This window comes from Equus quagga, chromosome 7, assembly GCF_021613505.1.
Source record: "Equus quagga isolate Etosha38 chromosome 7, UCLA_HA_Equagga_1.0, whole genome shotgun sequence".
In the NCBI taxonomy this organism is placed as follows: domain Eukaryota; kingdom Metazoa; phylum Chordata; class Mammalia; order Perissodactyla; family Equidae; genus Equus; species Equus quagga.
The window spans coordinates 59375968-59400268 of NC_060273.1; positions in this window are offsets into that span (position 1 = coordinate 59375968).

Below are 24301 nucleotides of genomic sequence, written 5' to 3' on the forward strand. Positions count from 1 at the left end.
GAGCCATGCAGGATATCAGGTAAAATAAGAGTTTCATGATATGAAAGTCAGTCTCAACATCGATCTTTCTTTAACTTTGGAGAACAAAATAAAGTCTCCTTTTTAGTGTCTCTCTAAGCAAGGGATTCATGTTTGAGCCTAGTCATTCATTGTTGCATCGTAGAATTGCAGCATTAGATAAGGGATCTGGAAGAAAATGCACAGATTAAGAAGACAAGGAAGGAAATTTTTATTTATGTCCATCATTGTATCATGGAATTTAACCCATCATTGAAAGAATTGAATTTTAAAGCTTTAAAGCAACAAAAATAATACTATTTGATTTAACCCTTTTACTGTATAGTGACTTCTCTGAATTTTCCCAGCTGTCTAACTAGATACTGGAAACCAGGTCTTTTAGCTTTCGTAGTGGAGGCCTTTCACTATGCTATACCTTCCTGTTGTGGTTCTTTTTTGAGCCGATGCTTGAAGATCAGACTAACTAACATTTATAAAATATAGTCAGAATTGATGCCTATTCATGGTCTTCCCGGCCACCTTAACTTATGGAAGGAAGACTGCTTCCTTTTTGGGAGTAGGTAACTCCTCTCTCCATCTACATGGGTCAGAGGGAGCTGCTATGTTTGTGCAATATGACCCTCATGCTGTGACCTCAAGTGATTTGTTGAATGGTGGGTATATAAACCAAAGCAGTCAAATCCTTTCTTTCCAGGAGAATTTGCAATTGAGATTGAAAAGTAAGATCAGCCACTTTCTGATTGACTGAATATGTAACATATGAACTCAGTAGCTGTTGGCTGCCACGCAAACTGAAAAACAGAGAAAGCTGGTTGCAAGGAAGGAGATGAATTAAATTCACTGCAGAGAAAACAATGAGAGAGGGAGAGGGAGGATTCCCCGAGTCTATTTCTAGTCTTGGGTTCCATGAGATACCACTATCGTCTTCTAATGGATTCCTTCTTTTGTTGAAAGTAGTTTCAGAGGGTTCTTTCTTTCTTTCTTTCTTTCTTTTTTAATCTTTCTTTCATTTTTTTTGTAATCAACTGAGTCCAAAATTCTCATTTGATGTTTCCTATCTGTATATTTGATGTTTTCTTAATGGCAAGTTGCATCTTGTTTCTTCTCATCGGGGGACTATATATAATACAATATATTATTTTCAAAGTCCTTTCTGTGTGCCAGGCACTGTAGCAGGCACAATACGTACATTATCCCTAACTCTTAGCCTGCAAAGAAGGAAATAATATTGGCATTTTAAAAGTGCCCTTCAGAAAGGTTAAGTAACTTGTCCAATGCTCCCCATTTCATAAATTACAGAGCAAATTTTATACCCGTTTCTTAATTTATTCCTTGCACAAAATTTCATTAAATGCCCACTATCCTCTGAGTATTATTCCATGGTTAGTGAAGATGCACAAATGAGCAAGACAGGCAAGGTCTCAGTTCTCATGGTTCTATATTCTAGTGGATGATATGGGCAATAAACAAACTAGTATATGTAAGTACAAAGCAATGGTGAAGGATATATAAAATAGAATTTGATACAGGATTTAAAAAACAATGAGTGGGGCTGGCCCGGTGGCACAGTAGTTAAATTTGCACATTTTGCTTCTGCAGCTCAGTGTTTGCTGGTTGGAATCCCGGGTGCAGACATGGCACCACTTGTCATGCCATGCTGTGGCAGGCATCCCACATAAAATGGAGGAAAATGGGCACAGATGTTAGCTCAGGGCCAGTCTTCCTCAGCCAAAGAAAAGAAAGAGAGGAGGATTGGTGGCAGATGTTAGCTCGGGGCTGATCCTCCTCCTCCTCCGCAAAAAAAAAAATCAATGGGAGATTGGGGGCTGTTTTAGGTTAAAATTTTCAGAAAAGTATCCTTTCAGAAAAGACCTAAATAGAGGGAAAAGTGAGCCAAGCAAAGACCTGCAGGAGATGCTTTTCTACTAGGTAGTATTAACTTCGTTTCTCAAGTGTAGAGGCAATAGCAGGTGCAAAAAGATCTTGCTGACAGATAAACCAATCATTGGAGTGTTAGAAATCCTAGAAATATATCTGCATATCGAAATATTTCATATATATACATATGTATACACACAATATATTTCAGACAACTAGACAAAGCGTGGACTTAGCAATGAAAAGGTTCTTGGACACATGTTTGTTTATATGAAAAGATATGAAATTGAATTCCACTTCATTTCCATAGACCCACACACAAACATCAGTTCCTGGTGACACTAAATATCAAAGATGTAATTTTATATTTTTAGAGAAACGTATCTTTGTTATATTCTTAAGCAAGACAAAAAATCTTAAAGGAGAAAATTAATGACTATATTAAAGGTAAGAAGTTACATTTATTAAAAGATACTATAAATCATGAAAATGCCAACAAAAAATAATAATATATTTGTAATACTTATAACTGACTTAGGATTAATATCCAGACTGTATAAAACACTCATATAAATCAATAAAAATGATGTCAATAAAAATGTGATCAAGACATAGCAAGCATTCCACAGAAAAGAAAATATGAATGTCCAAAAAACATAGAGGCCTGCTATCAAGGTATGCAGAAGGATGCAAATTGTAACCACCAAGAGACTTCACTGTACATGTACCAGATTGGCAAAAGTTTTAAAAGGTATGAAATTATAAAGTGTTGACAAGGATGTGGAGCAACAGGAACTCTGATGGTGGAAATATGAAATTGATATAAATACTTGAGAAACCAAGTTAGAATTATCTAATAGAAAAGCACATGCATGAAAGCTAAAAGCCAGCAATTCTACACCCAGAAATGTAACCTGGAGAAACTCTTACACTTGTCTAAGGTATGCATATTTATCACAGCATTTTTCTTAATAGAGGAAACAACCCAACGTCCATCACTACAAAAAAAATGTATAGTTAAATTCTGGTTTGTGTATACAGTAGTTTCCTATTTAGTAATGAAACATAGATGATTTCAAAAACACAATACTGAGAAATAAATTAATTAAATTAAATAAAAGCAAGTTGTGGACATGTCTATCTCTCTAAACCTTAAGAAAAACCTAAGCAAGCTTTTTGAATGGGGACACGTCCATGTGTAGAACAAATCCAAGGAAAATCAAATGATTAAAAGAAATTTAGTATAGCAGTTACCTCTCAGGGTATGCAGGGGCTCTGCTCAAGGAGGAGCATCCTGGGGTCTTCAAAATATCTGTAAGGCTGTCTTCTTTGAGCTTCGTTCTGAGTACCAGCTGCTTGTTTTATTATGGTTTAAACCATGCATCTAACAAACTTTAAACATTATATATGCTATTTTCTATGTAGAAAATAGTTAACAGCTGAAAAAGAATTAAAACAAGATTCTCTTGCTTGTACCGTCATGCTACACTTCCAAAATGCAGAGAGAAAGCAGTCATTATTTTCCCACCTTGGTACAATTCAAGTTGATTCTATTTCTTTATTTCTTCCTTTGAGCATCCCTAAAATCCTTTTACAGGAAAGCAGTTTATTCCTCATTTATCATTTTGTATACTGTTTTAAGCCTTTAAAATTGCGTGAAAGAAATACCAATTTCATGTTTGTATATGGATAATTGACTGTGCAGCTAAGTAAGTAAAATTTAAATCGTTACTGTCAAATACCATTTACGGACTTTATTTACTAAAGGAAACTATTCTTCTCTTATTAGATGCTTTAAAAGCCCTTCAGAACATTGACAAATGACATTCTATAGAGAATATTTTGAGCTTTTCGTTTATTTTTTCTATGGAGATGAGCTAGAAATTTTTTTATTATAATTGTGTAAAATTGATGGTCGGGAGAAGAGATGTGTAGTAAATAAATGCAATAGAAATTTATGTATATAACATTGGATTTTTTTCCTAAATAGTCTTCCTTGCTTTTCATGGCTGTCTTCTTATTCTTTGGTAATACTACCCAAACATTTTGATCCATTAAGCAGGAAGAAACTTCTGACTCCACCTACTCAAAGGGAGTGACCTTCAACCAATGCCACTTTTAATTTCCCAATAATTATAATTTAGAGCTGATAGGGGCAGAAGAGCAAAAATGAGGACCATTTAGGGAAAGGGCTTATTTTTGTGTCTCTCTGAAAAGTGTCATATATGATATAAAGAGTGGTGAGGATTAAAACTAGCTGGGCTCTAGGAACAAAGTTAGTTCTACTGAGTATCTTTTCCCCCTCTTATTTTTTATTGTGGTTCAGGTCAGGGTATCTAATTCTTTTCAGTAATAAATCCTCTGCTTAAAAATATTTAAAAAATTGTAGTTTAGAAACAGTGGTATATTGATTCAAATCTTTAAATTGTCTTAACTGCGTAAGACAACTTCTAAGGTTAATGCATTAAAAATATCTGTGTGGCAAGACATGAAACTGATGTGCAGAGGCTCTGAGTTATAAGTCAGGCTTTTAGAGAGATGTAGCACTTTTTCTGGAGAGCCAACCTATATTTTTGTTTCAAGAATTGAGAAGGACTATCTTCCCACCATTTGCTTTAGAAGCACAACACCTAGGGACGTACAGGGACTTTGGGGACTCCTGCTGTTATCACATTTGGTCTTGACTCTTCATATCAATTATGGTTCTTTAGTTGCAAGGAAATAGAATGGACTTTACTAGGCCTAAGCCAAGTAGACCTTTGTTGGAAGGAATATTGAATAGTTCAGAGAATTGAACAAAAGTATGAAGATGTAAACTTTAGAAAGGATCAAATAGCCACTCTGCAAATTCAAGTAGCAGAAATAGATGGTCTTTATAGGGCACTTTTGTTGGACGAGTCAATTTGAATTTCTTTTAACCTGTGGGTCTTTAGGCTTAAGATTCAAGTTCTGGGGAACAGAGCATCTTGCCTCCTGCCCTCCCATGGCCAGGAGTTGAGGGGGCTTTGATTTATTTTCCCACTAAATTTACATCCAAAGAAAAATCAAAGTCCTGTGACAAGAATGAAACAAAATACAAAAGAAATAAAAGAAAAGGAATTGATGCTGGGATAGCAATAAACTAGAAAGTAAACAAATTGTAAAAATGTCATATTGTTGCATCATTATTGCAAGGATGCATTGCCTGGCAAAGCTCTCCTGCTTCTCTCCTACTTTTAAAATAACAATTTCTGTGGTCATCCTATTTACAATATTAAAAATGAATGATGTTAGGAACTTTCCAATTAAAATAGGTTGAAAAGGAGACAAGAGTGGAAGAACTATGATCAGACTGGAAAGCATTGTGAGTATAGCAATCTGCGTTAGAGGGATTCTTAGAATTAAATGAGTGAGCCTACAGTTTGTTCTTCGTTAAATGGATGTTTATGCCAAGGGAATGGTTGTTTCACTATATTTTCTTACGCTCCACTATTCTCTCAAATTAATAAGTTGCTTTGCCTCTGTTGCCCAGAAAGCACACATATAATTTGGTGGACTCAGGTAAAGAATGTGCCCTAGGATACAGTGTGGTGAAATTAACAGCAGGTTAGGGAACTGAGATATCCGTGTTGTTCTATAAATGAATGGCTCCCTCAGATTTCTCATCTGGTAGCAGAGAACTAAAGGGGCGAGCTGCTAATAGCAAGACAGCGTTGCCTCTGTCTGGGACTTGGGCTGATAAATCTTTTCTCCTGGAGAAATTGGGAATACATATTGCCCCTTTGTAGTGTAGCGGCTCTACTTTATGGTATCATTATCTTCTAAAATATGGGCACTTGTACTCAATAAATTACTGCTTAATGTTTATTGTCCAATCAAAGCTGGATGAGATTAAAACTGAATTGATTTTCATTTTAATTTGTAGGAGGCCTTATCAAGATTTTTCCTGGAAAGTTTCTTAAAAAAACAGTGAATTGCTCTAGAGTTTGAGTTTTGACTTTGCAGTCTCAAGAACCCATTGATATTCTTTTATGGTAAAGATTGCAAATTGGCTGCTTAATATCCGTTTCTCTTTTTTTGTTAGCAATAGTCCCATGAGTTGTGGAGATAAGGAAGGGAAGCAATGTGTCTTGCTCAAAACAAAAACTCCTGTGATTCCTGGCCTCTCCTGCGGGTAAAAATGACTAATGACGTGTAAGCAGAAGTCATTAGGTAGAGATTCCAGGAACTATCTGTAAAGGGAACAACCTGGCAGGGAGATGCCCCCCATCAGTCCTTCTCTTCTTCCTACCTGCTATGGGGACATGATGGCTGCAGCTGCGGCTGCTCTGCTGTCATTGAGACAACCTTGAGAATGAAAGCCACATGTTAAAGAAGACGGGACAGTAAGATGGAAGAAGCTTAGGACAATGAGATCATTGTAGATCTTCCACATCAGCCCTGATTGGCTTACCTCTTCTGGACGTCCATAATAAGAGAAGATAAAACTTGATCTTGCTCAAGCAACTGCTACTCCAGGTCTCTGTTTTAGTAGCTGAGTGCAATTCCAAATTCACATGATACTCTTAAGAGTTTGTTGCGTGTTTTTGATTGGCTTCCCACCGAACCATCTTATGCCCATGGGAATATGGTGGGAAGGCCAAACCACACAGAGCAAAATTGAGAGTTAGTGTGGTATAGAAATAACGAGACAAAGAAATGCAGAGCAAGGACAAAAATTATGAGAACAATTCAGAATTTTAAGAGTTCCTTCTGGAAGCCTCTACTTTCATTAGTACAATAACTAAATGAGCACCCCTCTTAGCAAATGTTAAGTATACAATCCAGTATTGTTAGCTGTAGGCACTGTGCTATATCATAGATCTCCAGGACTTTTTATCTTGCATGACTGAAACTTTGTAACCTTTGACCATCACCTTCTCATCTCCCCCTCCTCCCAGCCCCTGGCAACTACCATTATACTCTCTGCTTCTATGAGTTTGACTGCTTTAGATTCCATATGTAAGTGATATCACATAGTATTTGTCTTTCTATGTCTAGCTTATTTCACTTAACATAATGTCCTCCAGGTCTATCCATGTATATCTTATATTGAGTGTTCTTACCACACAGGGAAAATAAAAATAGTAATAATAATATTAATAAAGGGAGTGGGAGGCAAGTTTGGGAGGTGATGGATATGTTGATGGCCTTAATGGTGGTGATGGTTTCACGGGTATATCCCCAAATTCATAGAGTTGTATACATTAAAATACGTACAGATTTTTATATGTCAATCATACCTTAATAAAGTGGTTTAAAAAAATAAAGCAAATATCTAAATTTTTCCCTAAATATATCTAGATGAAAAAAATGTCCATTGTAATGTGAACAACTCATCTCTTTTGTTTGTGTGTGGGTGTCTTAATACCAGACATTTGGTCTTAAATCATTCTTGGAACAAAGAAAGATACCAATAAATATATAAATAAATACCTAAAAAATAACTAAATGAACATATACAAAGTGTCTTGTAAAAGACATTTCTTGTTTTTGTCATGCCAGTGTCTAATTTCCCCTCTTTTAGTATCTGTGGCCTCATTTTGAGAGGTAACCACCCCTTCCACATTCTGAGGTTTGGATAAGACTGACCTCACATCTTGGCACCACAGTAAGGCAGACATCCCAGGTCTGGCTATATTTCATCCCCTTCCACAATGCCTGGTGCAGGAATCAGCCTTGTGACACAAATCAGACCAACAGGATATAATCTAGGAAAGGCTGGGACAGAGGAGCTCATGTTTTGCCGACTGTGAGGAGCATAGAAACTTGGAGCTGCCTGTGGCGTCTCAGGAGAGAGCCTGCCTGAAGATGATGCCAACACAGGAAAGCAGACTTGGGAGACAGAGGAAGAGATTTCTGACTATGTCACTTGAAACAAGTTCTCTAAGGGATTTTGTGCAGGTGGTCCGAGACCCCACTTTTGAAAACCTTGTTTCATACTTCAGCCTTACTAAAGAGGCTACCCAGAGAAATACCCTGAAAGAGTGAGAGACCTATTTTACTAACATCCCCTGTTATTTGCTTATTTCTTGTGTACATTGAACTCATATTTCCCTTGGTTGAAGTTTCTCATGCTTGGATTCTCCCCTTTCCTGATACATTGGTCTAGGTGTTGATAACCTCGTTTGTCTTCTCCTTCTACCTTTGGGGAAAGGGCCAAAGCTGGTGAGATTGGGATCTGGTGCTAGTGACTGGATGAGAAATGTTCAGGAGTCGCCTTTTCTTAGAATCTATCACCTGGTTGTTGCACTCTAAACTAGACTTTTCTTCCTAGAAAACACACAAAAAGCTTTTGCCACACGCATGGAAACCCCCAATTCCAAAACACCATCCAGAAATCCCCAAAGTACTATAATCAATATTCAACTAACATGCAGAAACATTCTCTGTTTCCCTAGATGAACATTCTGTGGCAATGTTTCCTCAAAAACTGTACCTCAGTGGGCCATTCTGCCCTGTCACTTTAGCTATTGAGCCTACAATATGGCTTTGTTAGCACCAAAATATGTCTTCATATCCTAATCATTGCTGTGACAAATGGGCTAACTGAGGATGTCTATTGAGTAAGGCTCTGCTAGGCCCACAGGTGTTGTATATTATGTAAAAAACAAACATGAATTCAAGACTGAAAAACGTAAAACTTCCTTTTACAGCAGCAATATGCCAACCTGAAAATACAAACGTAGGTGTTTTCCACAATCAAAAGTCTAATCTATGATTATTCCAGTTTCCTAAATAGAAGTGTTTCTTCTGTGTAGGTTGATTCAGAAGATACCCTTTTGTCCTGTAGAGGAATCACAATCCCATGCTTTCTGTGGAATAGTATGAAACTCATATCCTAGTGTGTGCCCCTATTTTAAGGGCATTTGTGATTTCCTTTAAGATACTCTAAGTTTTTAAATGTATACATTGTGCTAATTTAGTAGCATCCTGGGTAAGTAGGCTAATAAAATATTGGGGACTAGAAATTAAGAAATGCAAGTTCATAAAGTTAAGAATTTAGTTGCCATTTGTTTTTAATTTTCCTACCCGAGAAAATAGCAGTATTGGCTATTATCTAGCACAAAATGACACTTCAGATTAAATTTAACATTTCTACATAAAATTATTGGAAGTTGTCAGAATATATTCCATTAGGAAAAGCAACACGGTAAATTATGTGAGTGAGTAAATATCATGCAGATATCCTCCTTTCTGCTTTGTTTTCTTTTAGTTCAAGGAAAATCCCCAGAGTACAAGACAACCCTCAAACCACTACCTACATCTCCACTTGTCTTCTGTTTATTCAATCAGTCATCCAGTTACACAGCAAGTACTTGAGGATCTGCTTGATTTACCCTTATTTATTTATTTATTTATTTTGGTGAGAATATTTAAGTTCTACTCTCTTATTCCTTGTAGTTTTGATTTGCATTTCCTTGATGACTAGTGACATTGAGCACCTTTTCATGTACCTGTTGGCTATTTGTTTTCTTCTTTGGAAAAAGATCTTTTCAGTTCCTCTACCCATTTTTTAACTGGATTGTTTGTTTTCTTGCTATTTATTGAGTTGTATGTGTTCTTTATATATTTTGGATATTAACCCTTTATCAAATATATGACTTGCAAATATTTTATCCCTTTTGGTAGGTTGTCTTTTCATTTTCTTGATGGTTTCCTTTGCTGTGCAGAAACTTTTTAAATTTCATGTAGTCCCACTTACTGATTTTTGCTTTTGTTGCCTTTGCTTTTGGTGTCAAATCCAAAAAATCATTGCCAAGACCTATGTCAAAGAGTTTACCACCTATGTTTTCTTCTAGGGATTTTGTGGCTTCAGGTCTTATGTTTAAGTCTGTAATCCATTTAGAGTTGATTTTTGTGTATGGTGTAATATAGGGGTTCGATTTCATTCTTTCGCATACGAAACTCTACTTTAGAATGCATCATTATTCCTCAAGTGCATGTTATAGATGCAGATTATTGGGCCTCACTCTCTGAACGTCTATCTTGGTAGGTCAAGGACAGGCTGTAAAACATCCTCAATTTCACCAAGTTTTGCAGGTACTTATGATTCAGGACTATAAACTACACTTAAGAAAATATCGCCTTCCTATATGCTACACATCCTAATGTCAAACGTGGCTGAAATTATCAAACTACTTAAACCAGGGCTGGGTGCATCAAGAAAGGTACAAAATTTACGGAGGCGCTCATTCTCAGCCCTCACCTTGCTCTCGAACTTTTGATTCAGCCAACCTAACAATTTTATTTATTGAATTGTTTAACCCTCATCCCCCTCCCCCCCCCCCCCCCCCCCCCCCCCCACTTCCCAGGCTGGGGCTTGTATTCCTTCATGGCTTTGGCTCTTTGTGTTCTCAGAGAAAGCTAATACAGTTCAGCTGCTTGTCACATAGATGCACAGGATATAACTTTCTCTCTCTAATACCAGATTTACTTTCAGATCATCAGTGAGTTAATTGAACAAATGGCAAAGATCTTGCCAAAATCTGAGGACTCGTCCTCTGACCTTGCAAGTAGTTTTAAGTGTAATCTCATTTAGATAGCCCAAAAGCTTTTAGATAAATGCGACTTGGCAGGTAAATCGTATTTAGGGAGGGGAAGAACAGAAACTGTATGAAAAAGCCAAGTGAAGTGAATAAATTTTTTTCTCATATATATGTCATTAATTTGTATTTTTCAAAAGTGTTGCTATTCACACTAGCATTTACCTATCTGTTGAGATGTTTACATTTATCTAACACCTGTTCTTCTTTATAGTATGTTGTTTCTGGATGTATGCAAAACTTCATGGTGATGTGGCTGTAAACAGAGGGGCCTTGGATGTGACCAAATGGAATAGTGACATGTTTCTTCTACAGATGACATTACAGTTATTAATTACTGAATGCATTAGAATATGTGTGCACCTCATACTTCAGGGGTGCTTGTTTTTCATGCTTGAAGTTCTTCAGTCCAAAAAAGGTCAAAGATCTATTCCCTGACAAAAGAGGGTCAGCCATCTTCAGGTTTGCTCTCTATGTACTAAATTTTAATCTTCCTGTTATAATAGGCTCATTGGGAAGAGACCTACACTCAAATCGCTGATGCCAAGACTTCTTAACTGTTTTTGAGGATGTTGTCTACTTCTCAGCATTTCAGTTCTTGCTAATCTTATTTCAGCATCCCACATAATTAGAATTGCTACAAATTCTAACTGTTCAATCACCCCTTTCTTCCCTCATGAAAGGTGCTAACAGAGTATGAAATGGAAGTGGGCTCCCTGGGTTCTTGCTTTGAGTCTAAAGGAAGTTAAATATAAAAACTCAGGAAGTGTCTGAACGCACCTACATTTCAATGTGATCCTCAGTCAGTATATTTCCCTTGAGGTTGGCAGAGAAATGTGAATACAATTTTTTTAACCTAGCCAATTTCAACTTAAAATTTCACTTCTTGAAATTTTCCTCTACTCGTCAAACTGGGTGCCCTAGATTATAGAGGAATAGAAAGAGAGAGGGGAAAAAAAACCTTGGCTGAATCATTTATTATCTTGTGATACTTCATATCATATGCTGCTAGTCTCACCAGAAATGAGTGTATGTTAATTTAAATTTCCAGATCTAAGAAGAGGGCATGAAATGGGACCAATTAAATTAGATTGAAGACACATACAGCAATGTTGAGCTTTTGAAAACATCTGGGTTTTGGAGTACTTGTTCAGACATGTCTGCTTTCAGAGGGTGTCTCATAGGTGTGATGAAGAAAACTTTTGATGTGATTTTTTATTATTTTCTAATTCAGCAGAGGAGTAAAATTCATTTCCCTAGTCTAACTCAAACCTTAGAATTTGGCTTTAAAATGTAGCCCAATTATATACATTTGTGAACTTGACTTTTTCTAGAGTTTTGGAAGTACAGGTAAATAGAGAAGCTTGAGCTTATGAACTCTTGATTGTAAATGGCATCTTCTCTCTTTTCTTCACATTTAAGGATTTTCTGACATCAATTAAGACACTGTCTCCATAAATGATCTGTTAAAATGTAAGTCATTTTCTGGGGCTGGCCTGGTGGCGCAGCAGTTAGGTGTGCACATTCCGCTTCTTGGCAGCGCAGGGTTCGCCAGTTCGGATCCTGGGTGTGGACATGGCACCGTTTGGCAAAAGCCATGCTGTGGTAGGCATCCCACATATAAAGGAGAGGAAGATGGGCACGGATGTTAGCTCAGGGCCAGTTTTCCTCAACAAAAAGAGGAGGATTAGCAGTAGTTAGCTCAGGGCTAATCTTTCTTAAAAAAAAAAAAAAAGTCATTTTCCAGTGAGGCATTGAACATTAACACACTTAGTTCTTTATGCTTATAGCAGAGACAAGGTTTTAATAGAATATGGGAAAAAGTCTTGATCTTTGAGAACTGCTGGGAAAGGAGGGAAAACTACTTGCTGTGCAGGGGGATCCTCAGTACCTTAAGCACAGGCAGAATAAGGACCCCAAATTCAAAGAGAGGAGAAGGAGAACCACCTCAGATAGTGTTGATTTTAGTTTTTCTTTGGGCTGCCAACACAAAGTTTTCAGTCAGTGACTCATCAAATTGCGTTACCGTGGACTCTGATGGCACCTGGTGAAACCTGTAGGCCCCTTTGTTGAATAACGTTATTAAAAGTATAAAATAAAATACTTAACATTAAAGGAAACGTGTTATGGTTAAATACGATTCTTGAAATATAGTAAAAACAAACTTGTGACATAGTAATATATATACTTCTTCAACACCTTTAATAATAGGATCTGTTATTACCTAATTACAATTTTAAGTGGTGGTGAACATAAATGGTATTTTGAACTATTTGCAACAACTTCCACGTAATATGGAAATATCTTGATTTCTGCTTATGGCAAAGCCACAGATTCTGCTAAAAGTGCTGGAATTTGTTGTCTATATTCATAATTGAAGGAAGAGCTAAATCACTTACAGGTTAGTGGGAAAACAAGGATATAATTTTATTCATCCACATTCATGGACCTCCTGAATTCCATCCATGGTCTCCTTGTTCGTGGATCTCCTGAATTCCATCCATGGTCTCCTTGTTCATGGATCTCCTGAATTCTATCCGTGGTCTTCTTGTTCGTGGACCTCCTGAATTCCATCCATGGTCTCCTTGTTCGTGGATCTCCTGAATTCTATCCGTGGTCACCTTGTGCGTGGACCTCCTGAATTCCATCCATGGTCTCCTTGCTGGCCTGTGGTTCCCCAGGTTACAAATTCTTGCTACATAGATTAAGACAAATAAAATAAATTAGATTTCTTCTTACATGTCAAAGAATAGTTTTGATATATTTCTCATGACATAAGTTTTAACAGCTAAAAATTTATCTTTGAAATGATATTTTTGTGGGGAAATTAGGACCAGGTTTTATTCTTTTTCTTTTGATTTTTTTTTCATTATGAAACAAAGTGTTCCGTTAGCATATTCGCCTCAGTTACACGCATTTAATAAAATCCCTGTGGTATTTGTATTCTCTGACATTGCTGGGAAAAGGTGTCTATTTATGAAAATAATGTTGTTAGACTCAAAAATTAAATAAAAGGATCTGATTAGTTAGAAATAAATTTCCATGGGAATAAGACTTTTTTTTTTAAAGAGTAAATTAATAGCATTTTGCCTTAAGATGTTGTTAATTTCTCTCAGTCATGGCCAAAACAGCAAGGTATTTCAAATTGATCATGGGACGAAAATTGGCACTAAGTTCCCTTGGCTTCTACTTGAACATGCTTTATGGCTCATTTCATGAGTAATGAAACTAATGATGATAATGACAACTGTGAGAATACAGTCCAAAGCATAGTAGAAAATTAAATCAAAAGGGAAAGACCATAATTGTTTCTAGTACTGAGTTTAAAATTCTTGAGCTTGACTTTTCATAGTAAAATAAAACCATCTTCAATAGCAAACTAGGCATAATATCCAAATCATGTTTTGTTTCTGTTTTCTGCAAATTTTCGTTTCCAAGGAACACAAGGAGAAGAAACCAGTGGAAGGTATAATTTCCAGATGAGGGTTCCAACTATAATGTTGACAGAAGCTGGACAGGAAACACTGAGGCCTACACTTGGCAAGGGGTAAAACAGAGGAAGGGCAAATAGATGACCACAGGTCACAAGGAGTAAAGTTAAGTGAAAAGGAAATTGTGTAGCCAGTAAGAATTTCACAGTCTGTCTAACTGGGAGGAAGACTGTCATGCCCGGATTCCTAAATTTCTGGGTCTTACATAGGTTCAAACCAATGCCCTTGGTTCTTTGCTTTCTCAGCCTAGGGAGTCTTAGAAAGAAATTTCTGGAGCTAGGCACACTGGCCATGGTTGGACAGAGTGGATGGAGACAGGAAAGCATACTTCCTCAAAAACACAGAATTCCGTTTTTCCATCTCCATTCCACTGGTCTATTTCACTGTATTCTGGCAATCTTGACCTAATTGATCTTTCCTTTTGGTACATTCTTACCACTGACACTTATCCCTTTACTTATTATTTAGTGCTAGACTTTTACACAATAATTTGCTCTTTGGTTTGCCCCCAATAGATTGTGTATAATTTATCCGTTTTCCACAATAATGCTGAAAAATAAACAAAAAATAACCATGTATTTAGCCACGAGTCTGTAGGGTTTCTCTGATTTGAACTGGGCTCGGCTGATTGGCTATGCTTGGTTGATCTTAGCTGGGCTCACTTATGCCTCCGCAGTCAGAGTGGGTCAGCGGGGTAGCTCTGCTCACCTTGCCTGGGCTCACTCACGTATATGAGGATCAGCTGCCCGTTACCTAATCTAGGATGGCCTCATTTGGGATGACTTAAGCGTCAGCATTTTTCCTCATGTCGCCTCTTCCAATAGGCAAACGTGAGAATGTTCTTCCCATGTTGTTGGCAGAGGGCAAGAAACAAGCATATTCATTTTTTCAAGCTTGTTCTTGAGTTGCTGTGCTAATATTCATTCAGCAAAGTTAGTCACAAAGCCAGTCAGATTCGAGAGTAAGGGAATAAATTAAAATCATAATGAGATACCACTTTATACCCATTAGGATGGCTATAATCAGAAAAGTAGAAAATAACAAGTATTGCTAAGGATGTGCATAGTTGGCAGGAATATAAAATGGTGCATCCACTGTGGAAAATAGTATGGTGAGCCCTAAAAAAATTAAGCATAAAATTATTGTATGATCTAGCAAGTCCACCTCTGGGTATGTAGCCAAAAACATTGAAAGCAGGATCTCAAAGAGACACCCATGTTCAGCATTATTCACAATACCTAAAAGATGGAAGCAACCCAAGTGTCCATCGACGGATGAGTGGATAAACAAAATGTGGGGTGTGTGTGTGTTGTCTGTGTGTGTATAAAATGGAATGTTATTCAGTCTTTTAAGGAAGGAAGTTTTGACATGCTACAACATTGATGAACCTTGCAGATATGCTGAGTAAAATAAGCCACTCATAAAAGGGCAAATATTCTAAGATTCCACTTATATGAGGTTCCCAGAATAGTAAAATTCATAGAGACAGAAAATAGAAGGATGGTTGCAGGGACTGGGGAAATAGAGGAATGGGGAGTTAGTGTTCAATGAGTACAGAGTTTCAGTTTGGGAAGATGAAAAATTTCTGGAGATGCATGATGGTGATAGTTACACAACAATGTGAAGGTATGTAGTGTCACTAAACCATACACTTAAAAATGGTTACAATGGTAAATTTTATTTTATATGCATTTTACCACAATAAAAAAGTGAAAAAGAGTAAGGGAATAGATTGGACCTCATTAGTAATTATTACTGCAATGTCATGTAGCAAAATAGACATGGGTGCACAGAGAAGCAAATTGGGGACATTCAAGCAATCCGTCTACTACAGAGGATGTTTTTAAAGACAGTAACATTTTTTCCAAAGCACAATGAATCATTGCAAAATTTAATTTTATTCAAATGACTTTGACATTTATAACACATTTAAAAAATTGTAGTGAGGTGTTACATCTATCTTAGCATAGCATGCCGTATGTAACAGGGACTTGAATTTGGGAATTGGGTTAAAGAATACCAGTGATGGGAAACCAAGCCCCCTTACCACACAAAATGCTAGTTACAGTGATAAGATTGAGTTATAAGGAACAAGTCAAACCCCATTTATTATGCTTTTCATGTAGCATACAGTCTACTAAAGAATTAAATTCTTATGTAACAAATGGATAGCACAAGATATCTGAAAAAATCAGGCGCCAAACACTTCATTCAACTTCACTTACTTTTCAGAAGTTATATAAAGATAGATATCTGGAATTGCCACCATAGCTTTGTTTGTTACATGTCATTGTGGTTTGAACTTGGAGTATTTTAATATTCATTAAAGTTGTGTACCATTATTCATAATTTTCTTCTTAATCTGTGTGATTTCCAATTTTCTGGTAATGAAAATGCTTGTGGTACTCACAGCTGAGGCATCTGTCCAATATTTACACACAAGCATCATTAAATATTTACAATTTATTAAAATTCCTGTGCATGTTCTTTTTGAAATATTGGCTGACTCAATTCCTAGCGGACATTACTGTGAGTTCTAATTTCACTTAGAGAAAACTGAATATCCCATAGTATATTTTTTAAAACCAATGCAGTACAAGTAGTAGCAGTAAAAGAAGTAGTATTAGTTACAGTATTAGTCATCCTTTTTGATGATTTATGTTTTTATTATTTATTTTGAGGGATAAAAATCATGAAAGTAGATTGAAGTCATTCTTTATAATGTGAAATATATATTGAATTATTTTTAAATGTATTATTTTTATAACTTTTTGAGGCAGATAAAATAGATTTTATGCCCATGTCACAGGTGACAAAATGATGCAGTTTAAGTGATGTTTTTTAAAGTTACTAAGTTCTTTAGTGACGGAGACAGAACAAGGGGCCCAAACCACTACCTCCTAGACTTGTGGTGTGCAACACAGCTGCCGCCTGCCACATGTGGCTCTTGAGCACTTGAAGTGTGGAAACTCTGAGTTGAGATGTGTTGAGAGATTAAAATACACACTTGAGTTCAAAGACAGTACTAGAAAAGGAATGAAAAATATCTCATTAATAATTTTATATTGATTGCATGTTGAAATGATGACTTTGAATATATTAGGTTAAATAAAATATATTATTAAATTAATTTCACTCTTTAAAATTTATTTTAATGTGGCCACTAGAAAACTGAAGTTTTATACGTAGCTCTCATTATATTTCTCATGGACAGTGCTGTTCCGGAACTGTTTATTTTTTCTACTGCTTTGGGCTAAGGAGCTGAGTGTGGAGTATGAATTATACGCATAAGTTCATACAGTGTGATTCACACTTTAAGAATCGGTTACGGTTTGACATGATTATTCCTATGTCAGTATAATCATCATTACTAGGTACTATTCAATGACTTCATAATTGTCATAACAAAATAGTTAAATGTATTGCCTATGAAGTTATAAATCCTAATGAATAGGGTTCCCTGCTTTTTATCCCAGATTTGTTAACATCCTGATTTTTTATCATCTTTAATATGTAATGGTGTTTAGTAGTATTCAGAATTTTTGAAAAAAAGCTTACCTATGAGAAAGAGCATTCTGATTCCCTGCCACTTGGCTTTTCTCAAATGATTAGCTCAAAGCAGTAGAGAAAAATAAAGTTCTAGGATAGCACTGCCCACCAGAATATGAAAGCCACAAACAAAATTTTAAATTTTCTATATATACCATATCTTCTTTATCCCTTCATCTTTTGATGGGCATTTAGGTTGCTTCTAAGTCTTGGCTATTTTGAATAATGCTGCAGTGAACACAGGGGTGCACCAATGTGACCTCAATAAAAAAAATTTAAAAATTTATAGTAATCACATTGAAAAAGTAAAAAAAAGTGAAATTAATTTAACAATGCGTATTTTATGTAATCCAATATATCTAAAGCAACCAGAGTAGCAATCTCTTAAGCAAACCTGTTCATGTCTCCCACTTCTGATAACCCATCCATGCCTTTCTAGTGTCCTTAGGGCAATTAAAAGTTTTGCCATGATTTGTCCAGCCTTATGTGCTCACTCTCTCTCAATCTCTCTCTCCATTCCCTTCCATGACAGGGCTCCACTGTCTGCTTTCATGTCCTCTAGCACTCCAGTGTCCTCTCACTCAGCCCAGGGGCCTGTGTGTTGCTTCCTCCCTCTGGAACACTGTTCTCATTTTGCCTAGTTAATTCCTATTAATCCTCCAGATCCCAGCACAAGACAGTAATTTCCTTGTGGACTACTTCCTTGACTTCCAAATGTAGGTCAATCATTTTTCATTATATGTGCTCTTAATACCCCATTTCTTTACTTTGTATTAGTTATTTGAATTTAGAATGATATATTCATTAATGTGATTATTTCAGTCATATCTCTATGCCCCAGTGGATTCTGAGATCCATGAAGGCAGGTTCCGTTTTTGTTCAGTATTCTATCCCCAGTGCCTAGTACTTGACACATAGTAGGTACTCAATAAATGCTAGTTTAATGAAGTAACAAACAAATGCATATATCTATAAATGAACTAATAGACAGACATTCTTTGATGTAATGCATAATGCTCCATTTAAAGTCGGACTCTTGATATTTAATTTCAAGGAGTACCTTGACATTTTAATAGCTTTCTTATCTTCTCTGTTTGTTTTGCAAAGTATTTAAATTTCCACTAAAAATCAAATTCACTATTGTAGTATATACTTGAACATTTGAGCATTGTTAACAATATTGTTTAACAAAAACCATGATTAGTTACTTGTTTCACACAACATCCTTAAGAGGGAAATACTAATATTTCCACTTTGGGGAAGAAATTTAAGTTATAGAAAATGTAGGTCACTGTTCAAATTTAAGGGGATAATAATAGATATGTAAATAAATTTGGAAATGATGTTTTGTGTGTAGAGAGAAAGAAGGAGAGAAAGAGAGACAAACCAAGACCAAAGCTAGATTTTGAAATACGGCCATTTTTGGTGTCAATTTTCACATTTGTGTGGGAGTTTCATGCTTACTAAATGCTACTGTTGCATGTAAAAATATATACAATATAATCTTAATTGGCAGAATGATTTTACCCTTAAGAAAATAGGAAAATCATAGCAAAACAGTCTGATGGTAATTTTAACTGCAGATTACCAAGGGAACCTCTGAGACACTATATGCTGCGGTTGCAAAAGCATATATGCTGGTCATCTCTTTTATTTAGAATTCTGAAAAATGAGAACTGATGTCCAAGTGATGACTTAAAGGCCCAGAGAGATCCCTTATAAAGAAACATTAAACTGTGTGTGGTAGTGTTCTGAAGTAAAATGTAGACCTCTCTGTTTTAGAAGGGTTTGAATCAGAAAGTTAAAGTGTTTAAAATTATTCATGGCAAATTTTCTATTTGATCATAAAATATACTTAATTGGATCAATGGTGTTCAAAGTATCATACCTAACCAGGAGCTTAGGCATCACCCAGGACCTTGTTAAAAATGCAAATTCTTGAGCCCCCACCCAAATCCACAGAATCAGAAATTCTCAGAGTAAGGCCCAGGAATTTGCATTTCAACAAGTTCTCTAAGCAATTCTGATGCACTTTTATATTTGAGAACTGACCTGGGTTGAGATCAACTGATCTGGGTTTGAGATCAACTGATCTGATCTGAGTTGAGAACAACTTTTATATTTTTAGTGAGAATTCTCATTAATAGCCTTAAAAATATTTAGTGAATATCAAAACATTATTGAGCTGTGTTATAACAAAGGGAAAATTATAAATCTTAGATGTCTGTTCTTTAAAAAGCAAAAATATGCCTAATTTTTCATTTGAAAAGTCCTCTTTAAAATTTCTATTTCAAGTGCTGTATTAGCCAACATTTTCACAAGAGTACGGGTCCTTAACTATAGTAAATATGTGGAACATGTATAATTAGTGATAGCAAATTGGCAAATTTGTTGGGAAATTGGCTCTCTGAGAAAAAGATGCCCAAATTTGTAGCATTTTCTGATTTCCATGGGGTGCATTCTCTCAGCATGGCCAATTTCTAGCTTCTAACATACTGTCAGTGAAAATAGAGTTGAGAAAAGATGCTCAGAATAGGTGTTCTATTTTTTTGAGGGAGGGGAGACATTCTTTAGAAAGGTCTGTTTTTGTCCAATCCACTCACTTTGTAGAATATTTCTCTTTACCTCATATTCTTTTCTGCTTTGTAAGAAAGAAGTCACACACATTCTAAGATTCTTCACATTGTGTTCTTATATAGGAATAATGTTTTTTTTTCTTTTAAGTGGACTACCAGACACTTGATTACAATATCCTTTCTCATAAGTGATGTGCTGAATTCTCAACAGTTTATGCGTGCAGAAGTGTCCTTTACAATGGGAAACATTTGGAACATATGCAATTCAGGTCAGATTTTAGGTAATTATCTTATTTATTCTATTTTACTTAGAGACTTTTTTGGTAACCAGAGTCAATTCTCAATAATTTCATACTACAACAAAACCAAGATCTTTTGGGTACTTAAGAATCAACATTTCAATTATTCAAAATATTATTGAACATAATTATCATTGTAAATGGTTCCAGTGAGTAAAACCAAACATTGAAAATAAGGGCATATTTTCATAGCTGGTAAGAAACAAATCTGGTGTGTTGTTATTGGTGATGAGGACTTCTTAAACAAATCTGGCTAGTTATTATTTCTAGTGTAGGCTGCTGTCCTGGATTTCAAAATATTTCAATACCTCTTTGGATCTTTTGCTCTTTTTTCTCTTTTTAAATTCCGTACTCCTGCCAGATTAATGTTAGTAAAAGTCTGTTTTGAATCTGCTGCTCCTGTGCTTAGAAAATTTTGATACCGCCCACTGCCTACAGTATAAAGCACAACACTTGAACTTAATACTCAAATTCTTTGACGTTTGGCCCCATCCTAACTTTCCATCTTAATTTTCTAATACTGCTGTATATGAACTTATGCACTTTGCCATCCCTGCAATATCAGGCCTTCCCTGATACCCACAATATGCTCTCTCTGCCCATGATATTCCTTTTCTTTCTCATAACAGGAAATACTATGTATACTTTATGTACTAGTGCACATCTCATGTTCCTTCCAAATTTTTGTTATTCTTTCTACTATTGTGGGTGTGCAGTGGGGTACAATACAGTCACACACTGTGTAATAGCATTGTGGTCAATGATGGACTGTATATATAATGGTGGTCTCATAAGATTAGTACCATATAGCCTAGGTGTGTAGTAGGCTGTACCATCTAGGTTTGTGTAAGTACTGTAGGCGAGGGAGAAATTTTTCTCTACCTTTTAAGTTCTTCTGGCAAGTCTAGGAATTAAATAGACACAAGATAGATTAACAGGAGAAAAACAAATAAAAGTATAATAACATGTATACGTGGGAGAATCCCAGCAAAACTGAGTAACTCACCAAAATGACCAAAGCCCTCTCCTAAAATGTCATCCTCAGCTAGAGACAAAAGAGGATGTTGAGGGTGGGGAGAGTGAGGGACTTCAACGGGAAGGAAGGCAATTCACAGGTAGGTGGAAAGGAGCAAACATTAGGAAAACAAGTGTTTGGCCACCCAGAAATGGGGAAGAACACAGAGGGGAGCCCAACAAATAGACTTTTCTAGGTTCCTCCCTGTCTACCACCTACTTCATGCCTTGAACTAAGGCAATAGCTTGCTTTCTAAGACAGGTTTTTTAAAATCTGAATTCTTTTAGACAGTTAAGGGGGAGGTAACAACAACAACAAAAAACCTTTCTGAGTCTTTCGTTTCTTGAAAATAATCAGCCTGAAATAATCCTTATGTTAAAGACTTGTTGGGCCATCCCTGGTGGCCTAGTGGTTAAGTTCACTGTGCTCCACTTCAGTGGCCCAGGTTCAGTTCCTGGGCATGGACCTACACTGCTCCGTTAGTGGCCATGCTGTGCTGGTGGCTCACATACTAAAAAAATAGAGGAAGATTGGTACAGATGTTAGCTCAGGGTGATCTTCCTCAGCAAAGAAAAAAAAACAACTTTGCATTTTGGGGTGGATTAGCAAATTTTGTTCCCTCTTAATACACTCTGAGATGTTCCCACAACAACAAAATGGCCTAATGATGCATTTGAGAACATATCCTCATTGTTAAGGGACACATGATGGTATTTGAAGTCACTGCCTGGGTTTGAACATTTGGCAGCTATGTTATCTTGTACATATTACTCAACTGCTCTGTAGCATGTCCTCATCTTTAGAGTGGTTTAAATAATAACTGTTTTGTAGAATTTGACTGTAAGGATTAAATGAGAGAAGACCTGTGAAGTATTTAGCAAAGTCCCTGGCAAGAAATAATATCTGTGACTTTTTTTCTCTTTGGAACTCAAAAGCTACATCTAACCACTAGTTTGGTCCTTATATGCTTTCTTGTATTATGGCTTTTGTGTACATATTATTACATTCTAAACATATTTTAAGAACCTTGGTCATGAGAACCAGGATTTCTGCCATCTCTATACAACCTACAATATGCCTTGCAAATAGTGGGTGCTATCAGAAAGAGGCTATCAGAAAATGGACTATCTCATCTATGAGATCTTTTATACAAGCCTTATGGTGACCACTAAGAAAAGAATCAGAATAGGGTCACAAATCATAAGTAAAGAGGAAACTGGGAAAACCATCACAGAAAACCACCAAACTGAAATGGCAGTCAGAAATACAAGGGAGGAGAAGCAATGGAAATATAGAACAATGGGAAAATAAGAGATAAAATGACAATATTAAGCCCTTATATATCAGTAATCACTCTAAATGTAGATGGATTGAATTCTCCAATCAAAAGACACAGAATGGCTGAATGGATTTAAAAATCAAGACTCAACAATATGCTGCCTCCAGGAAACACATCTCAGCTCTAAAGACAAACATAGGCTCAGAGCAAAAGGATGGAAGACAATATTCCAAGAAAATGGAAAGCAAAAGAAAGCAGGTGTTGCTATACTTATATCACACAAAGCAGACTTCAATATTAAAAAGACAATGAGAGACAAAGAAGGGCAGTATATAATGATAAAAGGGACATCCCACCAAGAGGACATAACTCTTATGAATACATATTTTTCTAACACAGGGGCACCAAAGTATATAAACAAGTATTAACAGACCTAAAGGGAGAAATTGACAGCAACACAATAATAGTGGGGTACTTCAACCACTCCACTCACATCAGTAGATAGATTATCCAGACAGAAAGTCAACAAGGAAATTGTTGCCTTAGATGAAACACTAGACCAGATGGACTTAATAGATATATATATATATAGAACATTCCATCCCCAAACAAAATAATCCACATTCTTCTCAAGTGCACATGGACCATTCTCAAAGATAACCTATGTGTTTTGAAACAAGGTAAGCTTCAATAAATTTAAGAAGATTGAAATCATATCAAGCACCTTTTCCAACTGCAATGCCATGAAACTAGAAATCAAATGCAAGAAAAAAGCCAGGAAAGCCACCAATATGTAGAGACAAAGCAATGTGATACTGAACAACCATTGGATCAATGAAGAAATTAAAGGAGAACTCAAAAAATACCTGGTGACAGGTGAAAATGAAATACATCATACCAACTCTTATGTGGTGCAGCAAAAGCAGTTCTAAGAGGGAAGTTCATAGCAATAGAGGCCCACCCCAACAAAAAAGAAAAATCTCAAATAAATAATCTTAAACTACACTTAACAGAACTAGAAAAAGAAGAAAAACAAAGTCTAAAGTAAATAGAAGGAGGGAAGTAATAAAAATCAGAGCAGAAATAAGTGAAATAGAGACTAAAAATATAATACAGGATCAATGAAACTGAGAGCTGTTTCTTTGAGAAGATAAACAAAATTGACAAGCCCTTAGCCAGACTCACTAAGAAAAAAAGAGAGAAGTCTCAAATAAAATTAAAAGTGAAAGGGGAGAAATTACAATTATACTACAGAAATACAAAGAATTATAAGAGAATACTATGAAAAACTATATGCCCACAAATTAGATAACCTAGAATAAATGGATAAATTGTTAAACTCATGCAACTAACCAAAACTGAGTCAATAAGAAATAGAGAATCTGAATAGACTAATCACAAGAAAAGATATTGAAACAGTAATAAAAAAAAAAACACTCCCTCCAAAAAAGCCCAGGACCAGATGGCTTCTCTGGAGAATTCTACCAAGTATTCAAAGAAGATTTAATATCTATTCTTCTCAAACTGTTTCAAAAATTTGAAGAAGATGGAGTGCTTCCTAACTCATTCTATGAGGCCAGCATCACTAACCTTGCCTGATACCAAAACCAGACGAGGACAACACACAGAACG